The following is a 19498-nucleotide window of genomic DNA, read 5'->3' on the forward strand; positions in this document are numbered from 1 at the left end:
GTATTGCTGAGTTGACACTGGTTTCATTCTTCCCAATTTTATATGAAATTCCATTTACTGCTGCCTTTGTCTCACTTTTATTGTTAAATAAGTTTTCCCTTCTCCATCCTGTAAAAGGGAACGTGAGGAGGGAAAATACTTTAGAAAAAAATGCTTTGGCTGTCTGGGTTACTTTCCTCTGTTTATCTTTTCATGAGAAGTCCTTTTTAATGCCTGATTAAATATATTTTCACAACAAAGAACTTTGATACATTTAGTTTTAAGTGTATACCCCATATCTTCCTGACACATGATGAAAGCATCCCTTGCAAAGTTTGTGGAATTCTGTTAGTTCATATTTATTTGTTAGGAGCGAACAGTACAGTGGCACCTCCCCCAGAAATTAACTCAATGAAGTTTACTAAAGATAAATACAGAGCCCTGTATGTAGGATGGAATATACACATGCACAAATACAGATTGCAGTACTGCAGAAAGGGCAGGGGCGAGGGGCTCATATTGAACCATAAACTGAATGTTACATTGTTTCATAGTTGGTAGGGTCCGAAGGGACCTGAGCAGTTCATCAAGGCCCACCCCTGCCATGGCAGGAAAGAGTACTGGGGTCAAATGACCCCAGCAAGGTGTTAAGGTGTTCATCCAGCCTCCTTTTAAAGACCGCCAGGGTAGGAGTCAGTACCACTTCTCTTGGAAGTTCGTTCCAGATCGTAGCCACCCTGACAGTGAAGTAGTGCCTCCTGATATCTAGCCTAAATCTACCCTCTGCCAGCTTGTGACAGTTATTTCTTGTCACTCCTGGTAGTGCTCGGGGGAACAGGGACTCCCCCCAATGCCTGTTGGTCCCCCCTGACTAGTTTGTAAATGGCCACTAGATCCCCTCTCAGCCTTCTCTTGTGGAGGCTGAACAGGTTCAGGTCCCTTAGCTTCTCGTAGGGCCTGTCCTGCTAATCCTGATCATGCGGGTGGCCCTCCTCTGGACCCTCTCCATGTTGTCCACATCCTTCCTGAAGTGCGGCACCCAGAACTGGACGCAGTACTCCAACTGCGGCCTGACCAGTGTCACATAGGAGGTGGAGGATCACCTCCTTGGACCTGCTTGAGATGCATCTGTGGATGCACGACAAGGTACGGTTGGCCTTCCTGACCGCATCCCCGCACTGTCGACCTATGTTCATTTTGGCATCAATAATGACTCCAAGATCCTTTTCTGCCCCTGCACTGATGAGAATGGAGTTCCCCAGGCTGTAGGTATGCTGCTGGTTCTTCCCCCCAGGTGCAGTACCTTGCACTTGTCAGTGTTGAAACCCATCCTGTTCTCATCTGCCCAACCCAGTAACCTGTCTAGGTCTGATTGCAGTCTATTCCTCCCTTCCAGCATGCCCCCTTCTCCCCATATCTTAGTGTCATCTGCGAATTTGAACAGGGTGCTTTTTACACCCCTGTCCAAGTCACTGATGAAGATGTTGAACAGTGCAGGCCTGAGGACTGAGCCCTGGGGAACCACACTGCCCACATCCCTCCAGGTCGAATAGGACCCGTCCACCACCACTCTCTGGGTGCAGCCCTCCAGCCAGTTAGTGACCCATTTGACTGTAGGTGTCGACGCCACGGTCTCCTAGTTTTTTAATGAGAATGGAGTGAGAGACAGTGTCGAAGGCCTTCCTAAAGTCCAGAAAGACTACGTCAATGGCTATACCCGAGTTTAAGGATTTTGTGACCTGGTCATAGAAGGCCACCAGGTTGGTCTGACAGGACCTGCCTCTAATGAACCCATGTTGGTTGCCCCTAAGCATAATCTCCCCTGCTGGCCCCTCGCAGACATGCGCCAGGATAATTCTCTCAAAAAGCTTACCCAGGACCGAGGTAAGACTAACAGGCCTATAGTTTCCTGGGTCCTCCTTCCTCCCTTTTATGAAAATGGGAACCACATTGGCCCTCTTCCAGTCCTCTGGCACATCGCCAGAGCACCAGGAGTGCTCGTAAAACTGTGCCAGGGGTCCTGCAATGACGTCTGCCAATTCCCTCAGCACTCTGGGGTGGAGATCATCAGGACCTACTGATTTGAACACGTCCAGGCCCTCCAGAAATTCCCCGACTAGATCCTCACTGACCCTAGGCCTGGGTGCGCCTCCCCTGGGTCCTATGGGGGTCCTGGCGTGGAGGATGACCTGGTCCCTGCTCAGAAAGATGGCGGCAAAGAAATTGTTAAATAGGTTAGCTTTGTCGTCTGGTGTGATGACCAGGTTTCCAAGTATGTCCTGCAGAGGCCCCACGTTACCTGGTACCTTTTTACCCACTATGTATTTAAAAAAGAACTTCTTGTTGTCCTTGATCTGGGTAGTTAGTCCCGGTTCCATCTCCGCCTTGGCCTTCCTGACCGCCCTGCTACAGCCCTGAGGAGCAACAGAGGTATAGTCCTCCCTGGTGATGGCCCCCCCCTTCCATTGGGTGTACGCCTCCTTTTTAGCTAGAAGATGTTCCTGTATGCTTTTGGTGAGCCATGGGGGCTTTTGCGCCCTCTTGCCCCCTTTGACCTGTGTTGGGATTACCTCCCTTTGGGCTTGGAGGATTGTCTCCTTAAGGAACGACCACTCCTCTTGGACACCCGACTCCCCTCCCCTCTGGGACCTCAGTGCCTCCCTGACTAGTCTCCTTACCTCATTGAAATCCGCCCTCCTGAAGTCCAGGGTTGCTGTACAGAGTACCTTATAGGGCAGTGGGCAAAGTGAGTGCTGTGATTGGTATGGTGGGCTAACCAGGTATAGTAGTTTACCTAAAAGGAAAGGAAATCAAAAATGGAATAGGATTGGAGTACCTTATCTAAAGAGTGTGCAGGCCGGGAGCGGTCCGGGCCCTTTTTGTGCTGCACGTGGGCTGTGGCCATCAGCCCGGGCACGCCGGGTTGGAGAGGGCGGGCGACGAGCTAGAATTAGGCACAGACGCGTAATGGTAGATTTGAAGATTGTTTACTTACACCGGAGATGGTCGCGGTGCAGGCTGAAAACTTGCTTGAGTTGCGGTTATAAACAAAAATGACACGAACAATCACGTGGAGTTTGCTAGGCTCCATGTAGACAGAGCTCCGGATGCCCTGGACAAGCGCGCCACCGAAATGGAAACTCGTAGATACGTCTTATAAATTTTTTTGTTCGAAGACGGGAGGAGGTGGACGGTGGATCAGGCCGCCAGACTCCTCTGAGTCTCACACAGGTTTTCTGTTGCCCTGCTGTGTACCCAGAGTCCCCACGAGATCGATGTGGAGTCCTCCTCGGCTTGGGCGGAAACCGCTCAAGCCTCTTATACGGCTAGCAGGACAATCGCTAGCCGCTACGTGGGAATAATTTAGAACTAGCCAATAGCGGGGAACAAATTTGCATATGGGTGGCGGGAACTCCTTTGCATCTTGCACTTTCTGTGCTGCAAAGAAAAATGCACCCTGCAAAGACAGCTGCAAATTGGTGGGAACTTTTCCCTTACACGCGGGTTCTCTATGCAGCAAAACTCCACCGTGCAATGAAGCTGTAATTCAATGGGGATAATTCTAGTGCCGAAGCACACACAAAATCATACCTTTGGGTTATGACAAAGAGATGCGGTAAGAAACGAGGATTGGACAATTTGAGGCGAGAAAGTTACAAAAGTAGTGGACAAACAAAGGAGCAGTTGTGTGTTTTGTGTTGCCACCCCAGGGAGACAGGAGCAGCCTTGGAATTCTTGTTCGAACAACAGGGATTTCAGAAACTAACATCCCACACACCCAGTGGAGGATCTGAGACCAGTACCACCAAAGGTCACTCTTGTAATGTCTGAAGGAACCACTTGCCAGGTTGTATTGTAAGAACTTGGAAGAAAGCATAGGGGTTGCTATTATTAAAGTTCATTGATTCATAGATGCTAGGGTCAGAAGGGACCTCAATAGATCATCGAGTCTTACCCATTCCTGGGCAGGAAAGAGTGCTGGGGTCAGATGACCCCAGCCAGATGCCTATCCAACCTTTTCTTAAAGACCCCCAGGGTAGGGGAGAGCACCACCACCCTTGGAAGCCCATTCCAAATTTTGGCTACCCTTACTGTGAAAGAGTTTTCCTGATATCTAGCCAAAATCTGCTCTGTTAGTTTGTGACCATTGTTCCTTGTTACCCCAAGAGGCTCCCTGGTGAACAGAGCATCTCCGAACCCTTGCTGCGTCCCCCTAATGACTTTGTAGGTGGCCACAAGATCACCTCTCAGCCTTCTTTTGTGGAGGCTGAAGAGGTCCAAGTCCCTGAGTCTCTCATCACAGGGCTTGTCCTGTAAGCCCCTCACCATACGAGTGGCCCTCCTCTGGACCCTCTTGAGTCTATCAACATCCTTCTTGAAGTACGGCACCCGAAACTGGACTCCAACTGTGGTCTGACCAATGCTGCGTAGAGGGGAAGTATCACCTCTTTGGTTCTATTTGTCATGCATCTGCTGATGCATGATAAAGTGCGGTTAGCTTTTCTGATGATTTTGTCACACTGAGGACTCCAAGATGAACGGAGTCAACTATGACTCCGAGATCCCTTTCTGCTTCTGTGCTTGATACCACATCGGATGAGGGGCCATGTCAATCCTTGAGGGTCTCTGGTAAAAGAAATCGTAGTGACAACAAGTGAGGCCTCACCTGGAGTACTGTATTTAATTTTGAGCACTGGATAAATTTGAAGTAGCTCAGTGGAGAGCCACAAAAAATAATTACAGGCCTAGAAAACATGACTCTCAGGGAAGGGTTGGAAGAATTGGGATTGAGTCTGGAGAAGAAAAGACTGCTATCAAATCACTCTTCAGTCTTCTAATACCTGAACAGTGGTTATAAAGAAGGTGGCAATAGACGTATCTTGACAGGACAAGGAACAATGGTTTTAAATTACAGCAGGGGAAATTTAGGTTGGATAATAGGAAGAACTTTCTCACTGAGGGTGGTTAACCTTTGGAATAGGCTACCTAGACAGCTTGTGGAATCTTTACCTTGAAAGCTTTTAAGAGCAGGTTAGGCAAACACGTATCCTTGATGGTTTGGATAGGGATGATCCAAAGTAGTAGTGCACCAGTGTGGCTGCCCTTTCCAAAACAACAAAACCATTTGGAGCAGGGGGGAACATTTTATTGCATTGGTAAACCCAATAAGCAGGTAGATCTGGGTGATCCAGTTGATATAGTATATTTGGACTTACAAAATGCCTTTGACAAGGTGCCCCAGCAAAGGCTTTTGATGAATTTAGGAAGTCATAGGATTTCAGAGAATGTCCACCTGTGGATTAGCAATTGGTTTAAGGATAGAAAACTGAGTATAAATGGTAAGAAATCAACAGCAAGGGTCCCTGAGGGATCCGTGTTAGGACCAGTGCTGTTTAACATATTCATAAATGGTCTGGAAAGGGGGATGAGTAGTGAGGTGGCCAAATTTGGGGATGACAAAATTATTCAAAGTGGTAAGGACCAAGGTGGACTGTGAAGATCAAAAGAAGGATCTTGCACTATTGAGAAAATGGGCAAATACATGAAGGGTGTTTGTGCTTGAAAGCTTGCAATTAAAGTTTTGGGGTTTTTTTGCAAAAATCTTGTTCGTCTAATAAAAAGATACTACCTGTGTCCACAAGCCCTGATTGCTTTTTCCTCTAGACTAATACAGCTACAACCTGGATACCTCATTGACCTGAATGCCTTTGATGAGAACCTGTGCTTTGCAGGCAGTCTATTGGCTTTTACAAAATGTAGAAAGGGCACAGATGCTGAACAACTAGATGGTGCCAAAGAGCTGCACAAAAAATTGTGGTGGTTGGCTCAAAAAGTTATGTTCAATGAGGATAATATCAACAGCTCAATATTCATACATATAATAATGCATAAAGAAAAAAAAGAGTTGGAGTATATTTAAAACACATGATACCCAGGTACCCCAAGACCAGTTTTCTTTTGCTGCTCGATGAACATTATTATAGCATTTTGGATCTGAAAAGGGTGTTTAGCTTGAGAAATGATTGCAATCTTTGTTAGACATTTACAGTCATAGGCATGTGTGCAGGTTTGATATCACCTTTGCCTAAGCCTGAATTGCACAGAACTGCTCTAACTAAATTGGTCTGTCATTCCAAAGAGTGCTTAGAAAAGCACGCAGTTCTGGCTTCTGAAAAGCGGATCAAATGTCTGACTAAAACTTTGTGATGAGTGTAAATCTTATGTGAGCAAAAAGCACAAGTCTGAAGGGAGGCAGTGCAAGCAGTGTTATGGGAAAATCATGGATGTAAACAGACATCGGTCCTTTATGTGCCAGATTACAAAATCTGAAATAGGCACGGGTTACATTTTCTATGCTTTTGAATTTATGCAGGAGAAGGAGATGCACTTGCCCAATTACATTTGTAAAATGGAGATAAAGACAAAAAAAAGCCCTCAGAAAGCTGTGGGCAACAACCCTTCCCCCCTCCCCCCAAAAAAGGCTTGTAAAACTAAAGCCAAAAAATACTTGGGAATATAAGGGCAAAGAATGTCCGTCTTTATTAAGGTCTTTATTGATAAAGAGTTCCAGGACTACACCTTCATAGCTCACAATGCCAAAAGCTATGATGGCTACTTCATCATTAACCAGTTATTGAAGGAAAATATGGACATGAAATTAATCACCCAGGGTGGTAAACTCATGTATAAAAGTGATCAAACTAGATCTCCATGTGTAACAGGAGGGCGGCTTGGGTCACCGTGCTCTCCCCTGCTGCCTCCTTTACTGTGTCAAATTACGGATTAGCACCCTCCAATTCTCACCTGCCATGACTTTGATCTTATATATTTTATAGGGAGGCTGCCCTTAGTCTGCTTGCCCACAGTTCTCCTGTTACCTCTAGGTCTCCTCCGGTATTGAGTATTCTGTATACTCCCGCCTTATGGGCTATGTGTGGCTCCAACCACCTCTTTACCATGCCCCAAGCCTCGCACATGTGCCTGATGTTGTTCGGTCTCTCTCTCTCCACGTGCTCTCTGGTGCTCAGGCTCTCCACAGCCCGGTCTCTCTCTCCCTCTCTGCGCCCTCTCTCTGGGGCCTTCTCAGTAATGCCGCCCTCTCTCTGGGCTCACCGCGCCCGCACTGGGGCTTCTCAAGTGCCGTGCCGTGCCTCGCCTCGCCTCCTTGGCTGCTGGTAGGGAACTGCCTCTGGCCTCAGCCCCTAGGGTTTATAAGAGCCAGGCCCTGCCCCTTACAGTCAGCTGACTGCTGGCAGGTGTGATTGCTTGTTTGCTCAGTTGCCCTGGCAACCAACAGCTGGGCTCCTTATTCACTCACTGCTAGGGTCCCTTCCCTAGCAGTTTTCCCTTCATAGGAGCAGGGCAGAATCTAATACACTATGTATTAGATTCTTTAAACTTTTTGCCAATGAAACTTAGCAAGCTTCCCTAGGTGATGGGTTTTGAAGGATACAAAGGGTATTTCCAACATGTTTTTAATATGGCAGAAAACCAAAATTATGTGGGACCTCTCCCGAAGGTGGAGTACTATGAAGTTGAAAGTATGATAAGAGAGAATAGTTTTTAGAATGGTATTGGGATAAATGTGATAAGACCTTTGACATGCAAAAAGAGGTGGATGATAGAAACCCAGGCCTTGAAAAAACACAGAAAGATGTTTGTGAAAAAAGGGTCAGCACAGAAAACTTTAAATCTTTCCTATGGTTTTTGAACATGGATATGTGTTGGAAGCACCCCTTTTCTTTTAATTTTGGCAGGGCCTAGCAACTGCAGTAAAAGTGACTTTATAAAAAACCTTTTGGATCATGTCCAGTGATGATGCATAGGGGGTACACGGGGGTGCATGTGCACCCCCTGAGAGTGCTGGTGCACCCCCTGACTGGCCACACTCCCCGCTTAGGTGACGGGTGGGGGGGCAGGCGGGAGCACCGGTGCTCCCCCTGCAAGCGCTGGTCGGGGAGTGGGGGGTGCCAGGAGAAGTGCCACTGGCCACTGGGGGGCGGGGGAGGGGGGGGTGCGTGTGGCCTCCCGACTCAGGAGGCACCAGTCGTCCATGGGTAAATGATTTGCCCTTGCCCTACCCCACTGTCTCCTGCACTGTGGGGGTCTCAATCTGCCCTCCACCCCCTGTCCCCCTGCCCATGGAACTAAAAAAATTCAGATTAAAAGAAACTTACCTGCCTGCAGCTGGGCCAGCTGTGATCCTGGTTGTGAGTGCACAGGGTAGCTGTGTGTGTCCGCCCCTCCCCGCTGGCAGCTGGACTGACCTCAGGCAATGCCTGCTGCTGCCCTGTGTTTGGGGGTCTGAGCCCTGTTAGACCCCCCCCCCTTCCGTCACCTGTGTCTGTAACCTGTCATTATGAACAGCCTTGGTGCCAGCCTCAGTAACTTCCATTTTTAGAGTGGGCTCCAGAGATGATCTCAGGAAGTACAAACCAGAGTCTCACTTCTGCCCCTAGCAAATTGGTTGAAACAGCAATAAAGAATCAGGTCAACAGTCACATGGATCACTGTGATATAGCAGGGAAGAGTAGGCATGATTTTTGCGAAGGGAAATCTTCTCCCACCACCCTGCAGAGGTTCTCTGAGGGTGGTACCAAGCCTGTGGGCAAGGAGCACCCAGCTGATATGTCATATCAGCATATGACAAGGCTCCTGTCTCAGCTTACACCTCCCCTTGCTCCCAGGGCTACTGGCCTTCCCTATCTCCAGTGCTTTTCTCACCTGACATGTCTTGGTTTTACTCTGGATTTGGGTAGGTGGAGAGAAGAAGGGCCAACTGATGGAGTTGGTGACTTAGTTGCTGACTCTGCTCTGCCACACTCTGACCTTTGATTCTCTATCATTATGTTAAGTCCTCTGGGTTCCTCTCCCCTAAGCTGGTCTCTTTCCTTTAATGCCTTTAGCTCCTTTTCATAGATTCATAGACGCTAGGGCTGGAAGGGACCTCGTAAGATCATTGGGTCCAGCCCCCTGCCCAAGGGGCAGGAAGTCAGCTAGGGTCAAAGGATCCCAGCAAGATAAGGATCCAAATGTAACTTAAAAGTAGCCAGAATACATGCTTGCACGACCTCTGTAGGGAGTATATTCCAGGCCCTGAGGACCTGGACAGAAAAGAATGTTTTTCTTATGTCCAGCCTAAAATGGTCTTGCAGGGGTTTATGGCTGTTGGACCTTGTCATCCCTTGGGGTGCTCTGGCGGAGAGCAGATCCTGATTGACACCCCTTATGTACTTATAGGCTGCCACCAAGTCACCCCTGAGCCTGTGCTTCTCCAGGCTGAAGAGACCCATGGCTCTCAGCCTGTCTTCATAAGGTCTGTTCTCTTGCGCTCTGATCATCTGTGTGGCTCTCCTCTGGACTCTTTCAAGCTTCTCTGCATCCTTTTTGAATTGTGGAGCCCAGAATTAGATGCAGTACTCCAGCTGTGGCCTCACCAGGGCTGAGTACAGTGGGAGGATGACATCCTGTTCTTTTCTTGAGAAGCATCAGTTGATGCAAGCCAGAGTTTTGTTCATTTTTCTGGCTGCAGCATCGCATTGGTGGCTCATGTTCATCTTGTGGTCAACTGTGATCCCCTAAGTCTCTTTCAACTGTAGTGCTAGTGAGTGTAGCACTGCCAAGCCTATAAGTGTGAACGAGGTGTTTTTTCCCCGAGGTAGAGCACCTTGCATTTCTCCATATTGAATGCCATCAGGTTTTTGTCCGCCCACCTTGCAAGCCTATCGAGGCCAGCCTGGATCACCAACCTATCCTCAAGTGTGGACACTTTTCCTCAAAGTTTGGTGCTGTCAGTGAACTTGGCCAGTCCACCTCTGACACCAGAGTCCAGATCATTGATAAAGATGTTAAAGAGTACAGGTCTGAGAACAGAGCCTTGGGGGACATCACTGGTCACTGAGTGCCATGTTGATTCAGTTCCATCAACTACCACTCTCTGGGTCCAACCTCGGAGCCAGTTTCCCAGCCATTGGAGTGTAGGGTAGCTGAGGCCATAGTTGCCCAGTTGTTCCATGTGGACATCATGGGACACCAGGTCAAAGCTTTTTAGAAGTCCAAATATATAATATCAACCTCTTCCCCTTTGTCCAGGTGATGCTTCATCTGGTCATAGAAGGAAATGAGGTTGGTCAGGCAAGACCTACTCATGACAAAGCTGTGCTGGCTATCCCTATTGCTTTCTTTTAGCCTATCGAGAATGGTTTCTTTGATATTTTTTTCTAAGATCTTTCCAGGGATTGAGGTCAAACTGATTGGCCTGTAGCTTCCTGGATCTTCTTTCCTCCCTTTCTTGAAGGTAGGCACCACATTGGCCCTCCTCCAATCTTCTGGTACTTCACCTGAGCACCACGAGTTCTCAAATATCTTAGCCAGTGGCTGTGTGCGCCCGTCTGGTTTCGAATGCCCGCTCACGTGCTGCCTTAGTCCGTGCAGTAAAGGGTGTGCATTCGATAGCTTTGTGAAACCCCTGAGGCGGGTATCGATTGCCTCGGGGACCACCCCCTAACTTCCCTTCCATGACTTTGAATGTTACACCAGTGGAGGGGCTAGCCTCTGGAGACTCCTCAGGAGTGATCACTTTGCTAGCCAGATGTTTATGGTGCTCCACCTTCCCTACACCACAACCTTATGCCAGCCTCCGATGGGATGCCAGGTCTTAAAGCGGCCGCACCTCCAGCGTGGATGTTTCTATGTTTCATTGCCTCTTTGAAGCCCTAGGGTTTTTCCCCTTACTTCTCGTGAGTGGGATGGCAAATTAGCTGAGCCCCTGTGTCCAGAGTCCCCTGCTACTGACAGGTTCTGCTCCTGAGGCCTGTTTAGGTGCCCTTGAGCCAAAAAAAGGAAAAGAGAAACAAAAGAACAAAAAAGCCTGCAAATCTGGGTTGTATGGACCGATCCCCTCATCTCTCCTGCCTATACCCGGCAAGGTTTTCCCCAGCATTGTTCCCCCGACGTCTCCTTTCCTTTTTGTCCCCAGCCTGTCTCCATGGCTTGATAACTGGGAGCGACCAAGCAGATGAGCCTCCATATCCCCAGGGTCGGTCACAGCCTCTCTCCCCAGGTCTCCATCCTTGTCTCTCCACCGACCGGCACCTCCAACGCCGCACTCCCTCAGCGGTGTTCAGGGCTCGTCACCCTGAGCACTCCCCCCCTGTCCAGGGTTTGACTTTGTTTCCACTGGTGCAGGGAGCCCCTGCAGCCCCTGCTGCTGCTCCCTGCCCAGGTTACCTTTGATCACGCAAGTGCAGCGTACTACCAGTGTGAGGAGTGTCTGCTGCCTCTTTCGCTCTCCCTGCTTCTTTGCCGGCACCTGCCTTTATCCCCACTGGCTGGGGATTCCATGTGATGTCACCCACCGGCTTTAATTGAATAAAGGTGTGGCTTGTGAACCACGCGGGCTCTTTTCTCTGCTCCTCCAGTGTTGTCTCTCCTGCAGGTAACTAACCATTTTTATTTCTTTTTTTGTCTCTGTCCTTGCTGTGTCCCGTGGATGCGGTTCCCGCATCATTTTCCTTGATGTCCCCCGGACACTGTGCTATGATGTCTACCTGTTCCTTTAGCACTCTTGGGTGAAATCTATCTGGACTAGCTGGTTTGTGGGTGTCCAGACTCTCAAGGTGTTCCCTCACAAGATCTATGCCAATGGTGGGCGTATGTCCACCCTCACTCTGGTCATCCCGCATCAAGTTGGGCTGGTGAAAAACTAACACAAAGTAATCATTAAGCAGATTGGCTTTTCCCTGGGCGTCATTTGTCAGCTGCCCCATTTCATTTAGCAGGGGTTCAATGTTGTCCTTGTTTTTCTTCCAACTTTCCACATATGTGAAGATGGACTTTTTATTGTCCTTGATTTGTGTAGCCAGTTGGAGTTCGGTTACAGCCTTGGCTTTCCTAGTTCGCTCCCTACAGGTGTGGCCCAGTGCAGAATACTCTTTCTTAGTGTCATTCCCTGTCTTCCAACCTTTATAAGCCTCTCTTTTTAGATGTTGGAGGTCCATGAGTTCCCTGTTGAGCCAAGGGGGTCACTAAGCCCTTTTACTACCTTTCCTATGGGCTGGGATGGACTTCTCTTGTGCTTCTAGGATTACTTTCTTTAGGAGCAACCACTGGTCATGAACTTCCCTCCCTGTCAAATCATGGCCTCTCAGGGCCTCGACAACAAGCCTCCTGAGCTTATGACAGTTGGCTTTCCTAAAGTTGAGGACTTCAGCATTGCTGACTGACTTGCCAGCTGTGTGATGGATAGTAGAAGTGATCAATTCATAGTCACTATCTCCCAGCTTCCCTTTGATTCTTAGGTCGCTGACTAGATTATCCTCTTTGGCCAGTACCAGGTCCAGCAGTACCTTACCTCTAGTTGGCCCATAAACTTCTTGAGACAGGTAGAGCTCATCCACGCATGTGAGGAAGCTTTGTGACTGATCAGATTTGGCCGAGTGCTCTTCCCATGAGATGTCCAGGTACTTGAAGTCTCCCATGACAACCATGCACTGAAAGCATGCAGCCTCAGCCAGTTCCCTGGTGAATTCATGGTCAAGCTCTTGTTCCTGATTTGGAGGTCTGTAGTAGACTCCTACCATTGTATCCCCTTTACCATGTTCCCCATCTCCAGTCATCCTCCTGTGGTGCCAACTTCAGTTTGTAGGGATGTGTCACTCTCCTTTACATAAAGAGCTACACCCCCACCCCTTTTTTCAGCACAATCTCTCTTTTACAGGGTATAGCCACCTATACCCATGGTTTAGTAATAGGAGGAGTCCCACCAGGTCTCTGTTATCCCTACGAGATTGTAGTCATTTCTTTTTAGCAGAAGGACCAGTTCCTCCTGTTTATTCCCCAAGCTCCGGTCCTGGCATCAATGTATAGGCAAGTAAGTGTGCTGTTGGAGGTCCTAAGCTTCCTTGCACTCATGGAGAAACTCTGTTCCTGGGCTGTAGTAGGAGTGGGTTCCCTTGAGCATCCTAACCTTCTTGTCTTGCTGTTGATATTCAGTGAGCTTTCTCTGGTGGTTGTCCACCCATCCCCCAGTGAGCTTAGTTTAAAGCCTGGTCAAGCAGGTCAGTCATTCTGGCTGAGAAGAGCTTCTTCCCCAGTGCAGTGAAGTGGAGGCTGTCTCTTCCCAACAAACCACTGTCTCTCTCTCTAAAGTGTGGACTGTAGTTGTAGAAGCCGAAGCCTTCACAAAGGTACCAGCGCTGCAGTCTTTTGTTCACTACCTCAATTCATCTCTCTCTCTTCTCAGCTCATGCCCCATAACCAGAAGGATCAAGGAAAGTTTTTTGTAGCTAAACTGTCTTCTGGAACCTCACCATGATGGTTTGTGCTGCAACCCATCCTGCGTCTTTCTTGGGGAGGGCTGGCATAGAAAACTCCACAAACCTGCAGCCCTTCCTGTTTTATTCTTAATGCAATTGAGTCTTTTCCCTATACTAGAGCCCCTCCCAGCCGGTCTGGCCAGGTCTGGCCAGTCAAAACTTGCTGCAGAAAAATCCAGCAATGTTTTTTTTTGTTTCAAGAGTCATAGTGCACATTACATTTGCATGTGTGCCCATGCCCTGAGGTGCCTCCAGCCCTTGTGTCACCTGAAAGCAATCGCCTTGGGCATGATGATGGGGTGGGGTGGGCAACAAAGCAAAATGGTTTTGCCTTCTTCTTTAAGGGGGTATAGCCTCTGCCTGTGATCTCTTTGATGTATATTGACCACTTTGCAGCAACAAGATGTTGGCTGCCCTGGTTCCCCTCCTTTCCCTGTGACAGGGTCAGGTGCGATGCCTGGTGTTATCAGGGTGGATGGTAGTTATGCTCAGCAGTTGGACAATGGATGTATCTGGGATGGTTTGGGCAGGGCTGATCCTGTCTCAGGCAGAGGGTAGACTACAAAGGTCCCTTCCAGCCCCACTTCTCTAGCATTTCCCACCTACCTGCAATCTTTCCCTGCTTCAGCAGCAGATAGCTGCCTGACTGCATCTGATGAAGTGAGTTTGGACTCAGAAAGGCTTGGGTGATGTCACTCCAATGTATGGATGCAAGTCTGCCTTGGATGCAGTTAGCCAATGAGACATAACTGTACCCTGTCATCTACCAAGGGAATCCTAGGGCAGCAACGTGACTGGGGCAGGATACCTGCCCCATAATGTCAGAGTTGTCCTGTGGGCCTGTGCCCACTATGGATTGTGACCCTGGCTGCTTTGCAGTCATTAGCAGCAGATGCACTTCCCATGCACCCTTTTCTGGCTCAGCTCAGCCTGGCCAGAAACAGCCCTGGGCTGGTTCCTCTGCTTCCTTTGGGGGACGGTCTTCGGGAGCCACAGGAGCCCCCGATGTCATGCATTCAAGGCCTGGCCCATGAGCTGCAGCTCCTCTTCCACTCCTTGCCAGCCTCTCCTACCCCAGGGCTTTGCTGTGACCATGGGGCAAGGGGAGGTGGGGACTGGCTCGGCTGTTCAGGGGGTGCCAAGCTTTTGGTTCCAGCTCCTGGCTCACCCCTTGCTCCCTGGGGTGAAGTGGTTGGAAGGGATGGGGTGTCACTCTGCAGCTGGGGCCACCAGGGGAAAACCTGCTGCGGAGGCAAGGAGACAGCTGGGGAATAGCCACCCCCCAAAAGCATACTGACTTTAGTGCCCCCCCGCAGCATAGGGCCCCCAAGGTCCCACAGTCTGCAGCGTGGTGCCTTCTATCGACCCCCTCCCCATGCTTCCTGCTGCCTCTGCTGTGTTAGGGCTAAGCACAGCCCCAACAGGACTGCTTCACACTCGCTTTCCCCCGAGGCACTCACTGGATACTGGAGATACTGAGCCTGATCTGCTGTGATGGGGACCCCAGTTGGGTGCACAATGTGCTGAACTGGGAGCAGGGCCCCTGGATCAAGACTATCCAGGGGCAGGAGGTTGCCCTGAAGTACCCGCTGCCATAGGCAGCAGAAGGTGGGGGGGTGCTAACTGGGCTTAGCCCCCAAAATGCAGGACAGCGGTAGGGTGGGGAAGCAGCCTGGCCATGGCCTTCCTGCAACTGCAGCTGCAGCTGGCGTGGGGAGGGGTTCCCTCAAGCAGCAGTAAGGGAGGGAGTGGGGCTAGGTCTGGGGGAGGGTCAGGCGCTCGGAGCAGTGTGCAGGACTGACAGGGAAGGGGACAGGGCTACCACGGTGCCCACCAGGGCTGGGGCTGGTGCAGGGCCGGTGCTGGGGTTGGGACCAGGGCCAGGGCTGGTGCGGTGCCCACCAGGGCTGAGGCTGGTGCAAGGATGAGGCCAGGGCCAGCGTGGCATGGTGCCTGCCAGGGACGGGGACAGGGCCAGCGCAGTGCCCGTTGGGGCTGGGGCTGGCGCAGGGACAGGACCAGGGCTGGGTGTGGGGCTGGGCGCAGGGCTGGGGCGAGCACAGCGCCTGCCAGATCCAGGGCCGGTGCACAGATGTGGTTGGTGTGGCGCCCGCCAGGGCCAAGGCCAGAACGTGGCCAGAGCCAGAGCTGGGGTGGTGCCCACCGGGGATGGGGTCAGTGCAATGCCCACTGGGAATGGTCCCCAGACCAGGGACAGGGCCCAGGCCAGGGCTGGCGCAGTGCCCACTGAGGCTGGGAATGGGGCAGGGCCCGGGGCTGGTGTGGTGCTGGGCAATGCTGCTCCCCTCCCCGCTGCACACTTTTCCATGTGTGTGTGTATGTGGGGGGGGGTGCACATGCACGCATGCTCTGCCCCCCCCTCCCAATTTTTTTCAGCCCCCTCAAATATTTTTTTCTTCCTCCACCTATGCCCACTGCCCCAGCTGCTGACCTCCCACCTGTCCACCCAGCTCTTCCCCAGGTCCTTCCAGGGCTCATGGTCCCAGGTGAGGGTGGGATTAGGGCAAAGGCCCTGCTGAGGCAGCAAGTCCAGGCTTGGCCCTGCCAGGCCTTGTGTCACCTCCTCCCTTCTGTTCCATCTCCAACCCAGTTTGGGTCCCTGCCCCCACTGCCCTTGCTGGGCGTCTTCCACAACCTGTCCCCTTGCTGTTGGGTCAGAACCTGCATCATCTGTACAAAGGTGGCCGTTTGCATTCTTTGACTCAGAGAACATGAGGGTTGTAGGAGACCTCAGGAGGTCTTATCTAGTCCAGCCCCCTGCTCAAAGCAGGACCAGCCTCAACTAGATCATCCCAGCCAAGGCTTTGTCTAGCTGGGTCTTAAAAGCCTCTAAGGATGGCAAATCCACAACCTTTCTGGGTAACCTGCTCTAGTTCTTAAATACACTCCTTGTGAGAATTTTTCCTAATATCTAACCTAAACCTCCTTTGCTGCAACTTGAGCCCATTGCTGAGAACAGTCCAGCTCCATCCTCTTTAGAACCACCTTTCAGGGAGTTGAGGGCTGCTAATTCAGTCTCCCCTCAGTTTTCTCTTCTGTAGACTCAATAAGCCCAGGTCCCTCAGCCTCTCATCATCTGTCCTGTTTCCCAGCCCTCTAACCATTTCCACTGCCTCCCACTCGACTCTCCAATGTGTCTGCAGCCTTTCTGTAGCGGGGGGCCCACAACTGGACACAGGACTCTAGCTGTGGCCTCACCAGTGCCGAATAGGGGGAAGTATCACTTTACTTGATCTGCTGGTGTGGAATCAGAAAAAAATAAATGTCTTAAACTTTGATCATACGAGTTATAAGATGACATAACCGCTTTGTGGGGAATTGCTGGCTCTGTATAGTAGAACAGATAAAGGAAAGTGTTTGTTCTTTGTAACTCCTCTGCAACTGCTTTGCTCACCGTGGCCTTGAAGATAGCAGAAAAAAAAGTATGTACAACTCTGATTTCCAGGTGCAAGAAGGGGGTGTTAGCTCTCATTTTGTCTCCCCCATAATTCCCATCCTGATAACAGCAAAGAAGTAATGAGGTAGTGTTTGTAGCTGCTTTTCTAGCAAACTTCACTATATGATCACGTGAGTTGTAAGCGACTGTTAAAAAGTATATAAGCCTCCTGATTTTGCTCTTGGGGGGGAACCCCTTCCAAGTGCTTGGGAAATCCATGTCACTTTGGAGTCCCCCCTACAGCTGTAGTTTCATTTGAATAAAAGCTTCTGCTGACCTGACCCAAAAGTATGCTGCGTGTGTTTCCACGACATTGGCAACACTCCTACTAACGCAGCCTGGGATGCAGTTAGCCTTCTTGGCAACTAGGGCACACTGCTGGCTCATATTCAGCTTATTGTCCACTGTAACCCCCAGGGCCTTTTCTGCAGAGCTGCTGCTTAGTCAGTCAGTCCACAGTGCCCCCAGCTGCACCCAGGCATATGGGTGCCTATGTACTCTGACCAGAGCTGGGAGAGAACCAGGCACCCAGCTCCTAAAGGGCTATACTTCACCTCCGTGTTCCAGAAAACTAACAAGAGTGGTGCACCTGTCCAGAGGCCCAGAGAATATGGGGAGGTCAACAGACAACATGAAATCAGCCCTGACCAGGCGAGGGCCCTCTTAGAACAATTGGATGTTTTCAAATCTGCAGGGCCAGACAAACTTCATCCAAGAGTCCTGAAAGAACTGGCTGAACTTATAGCAGGTCCCTTGGTGAAGCTATCTGAAAAGTCATGGAACACAGGAGCAGTGGCGTCGGGGCTGCAAGAGGGACATGAGGTAGACATCATTTACCTTGGCTTCAGTAAGGCTTTTAACTCAGTCTCCCATGAAGTTCTCTCAATTAAACTGGAGGGTACTGACCTGGACCAGCCTACGGTGAGGTGGGTGGACAACTGGCTTAGAGGCCAGCCCTAGAGAGTTGTAATCAATGGGATGACCTCCTCCTGGAGGGCTGTCTCCAGTGATGTCCCACAGGGATCGGAGCTCAGACCCCTGTGCTTTTTAACATATTTATTAATAACTTGGATGAAGGGGTTGAATGCTGTATGATTAAGTTTGCTGACGATACCAAGCTGTGGGGAAATGTGGGCACACCAGAGGACAGGGTAAAGATGCAGGATGACCTTGACAGACTGGTTCTATGGGCTGATCAGAATCAGATGAGGTTCAACAGGGAAAAGTGCCGGGTCCTTCATCTGGGTAGAAAAAACCTTCACCACATCTATGGGATAGATGGCAGCCCACTGGCTGGCACAACATCAAAATGAGACCTGGGGGTCACAACTGACCAGAGGATGAATATGAGCCAACAGCGTGATGAAGTCACCAGCAAGGTGAATAGAGCTCTGGCGTGCATCAGCCGATGTGTTGCCAACAGATCCTGGAAGGTGTTTTTCCCTCTATACTCAGTATTAGTGAGGCCGCAGCTGGAGTACTGTGCCGTTTTGAACACCACACTTCAAGAAGGATGAAGACAAGCTTGAAAGCTTGGAGGATAGTCCCTATGAGGAGAGGCTCAGGGAACTGGGCTTGTTCAGCCTGAGCAGGAGGAGGCTGAGAGGTGACCTGATAGCCGCCTACAAATATGTCAGGGGGGACTACCAAGATCTGGGGAAGCAACTCTTCTGGAAGGCACCTCTTGAGAAGATGAGAACTAATGGTCACAAACTAACAGAGGGAAGATTTAGACTGGACATAAGTAAGAACTTCTCCGTAGGGGTAACCAGAACCTGGAACACACTTCTGGCAGAGGTGTTGCAGTCGCCATCCTTGGAAGTGTTCAAGAGGAGGCTGGATAAGTACCTCGTTAAGTTAGTTTGAGCTCATTATCCTCCTGCCTATGGCGGGGGACTGGGCTTGATGATCTTCCAGGTCCCTTCCAGTCCAGTGATTCTATGATCCTGGCTTTTGTCTTGGGCTTTTGTTAGGTGTGGGGTGGCAGCTCCTTGCTCTGTGTGTTTACTGCAACTGCTCTCTCCTTGTGCAGGGGCCTTCGGTTCCTGGTTTGACCATATCGCTGGCTGGCTGGGCCTGCAGGGCTAAGAGAATTTCTACATCACCTACAAGGAACTGTTGCAGGTATGACCCTGAAAACCTCTGGCCCTGGCCTCTGGTCTAGAGCCAGAGGCCTGTTTCCCATCACTACATTGAGCCAGGCAACAGCTTAAAACTCTGAGCTCACTTTCAAATCTTTACTTCTCAGTCTTGAACTACAGGTTTTATTGAACAGATGAACCCAGGTGTTTTTCTCTCTTTCTAAAACCTAATTTGAAAGCTAGGTGAGAAGTCCTGGTGATTAACAGTCTGGCCATCCTGGAGGCTCTTTCAGACTTTAGGATTTAAAAAAATTAATTTTAAATTCTTGCAAATATTAATAAGATGGTTATTTCTTTAGAGGAATGCCTGTTGTATACATTCGGGGGTATTGGGTATAGCTGTGTTGGTCTTCCCTGCTACACATTTACACTTTCACAGACCTGTATTTTGCATATTGGCTTAAGTTTCTCTTCCACCCAGAAGAGCACACAGACACCAGCAGAGTCTCCCTATGCCTGAAGAATGTTTGTGCCTGAAATCTTGTAAAGAACAATTTTTCCATTTATTTAGTTGGTCTAATAGAACATATCACATTGACCCAAAGAACCTTGCCTGTCTGTGTTTTATAAATTGTCATCATTTGCTGGATATACTTTACTATACT

Source organism: Alligator mississippiensis, chromosome 5 (assembly GCF_030867095.1).
Source record: "Alligator mississippiensis isolate rAllMis1 chromosome 5, rAllMis1, whole genome shotgun sequence".
Taxonomy (NCBI): domain Eukaryota; kingdom Metazoa; phylum Chordata; order Crocodylia; family Alligatoridae; genus Alligator; species Alligator mississippiensis.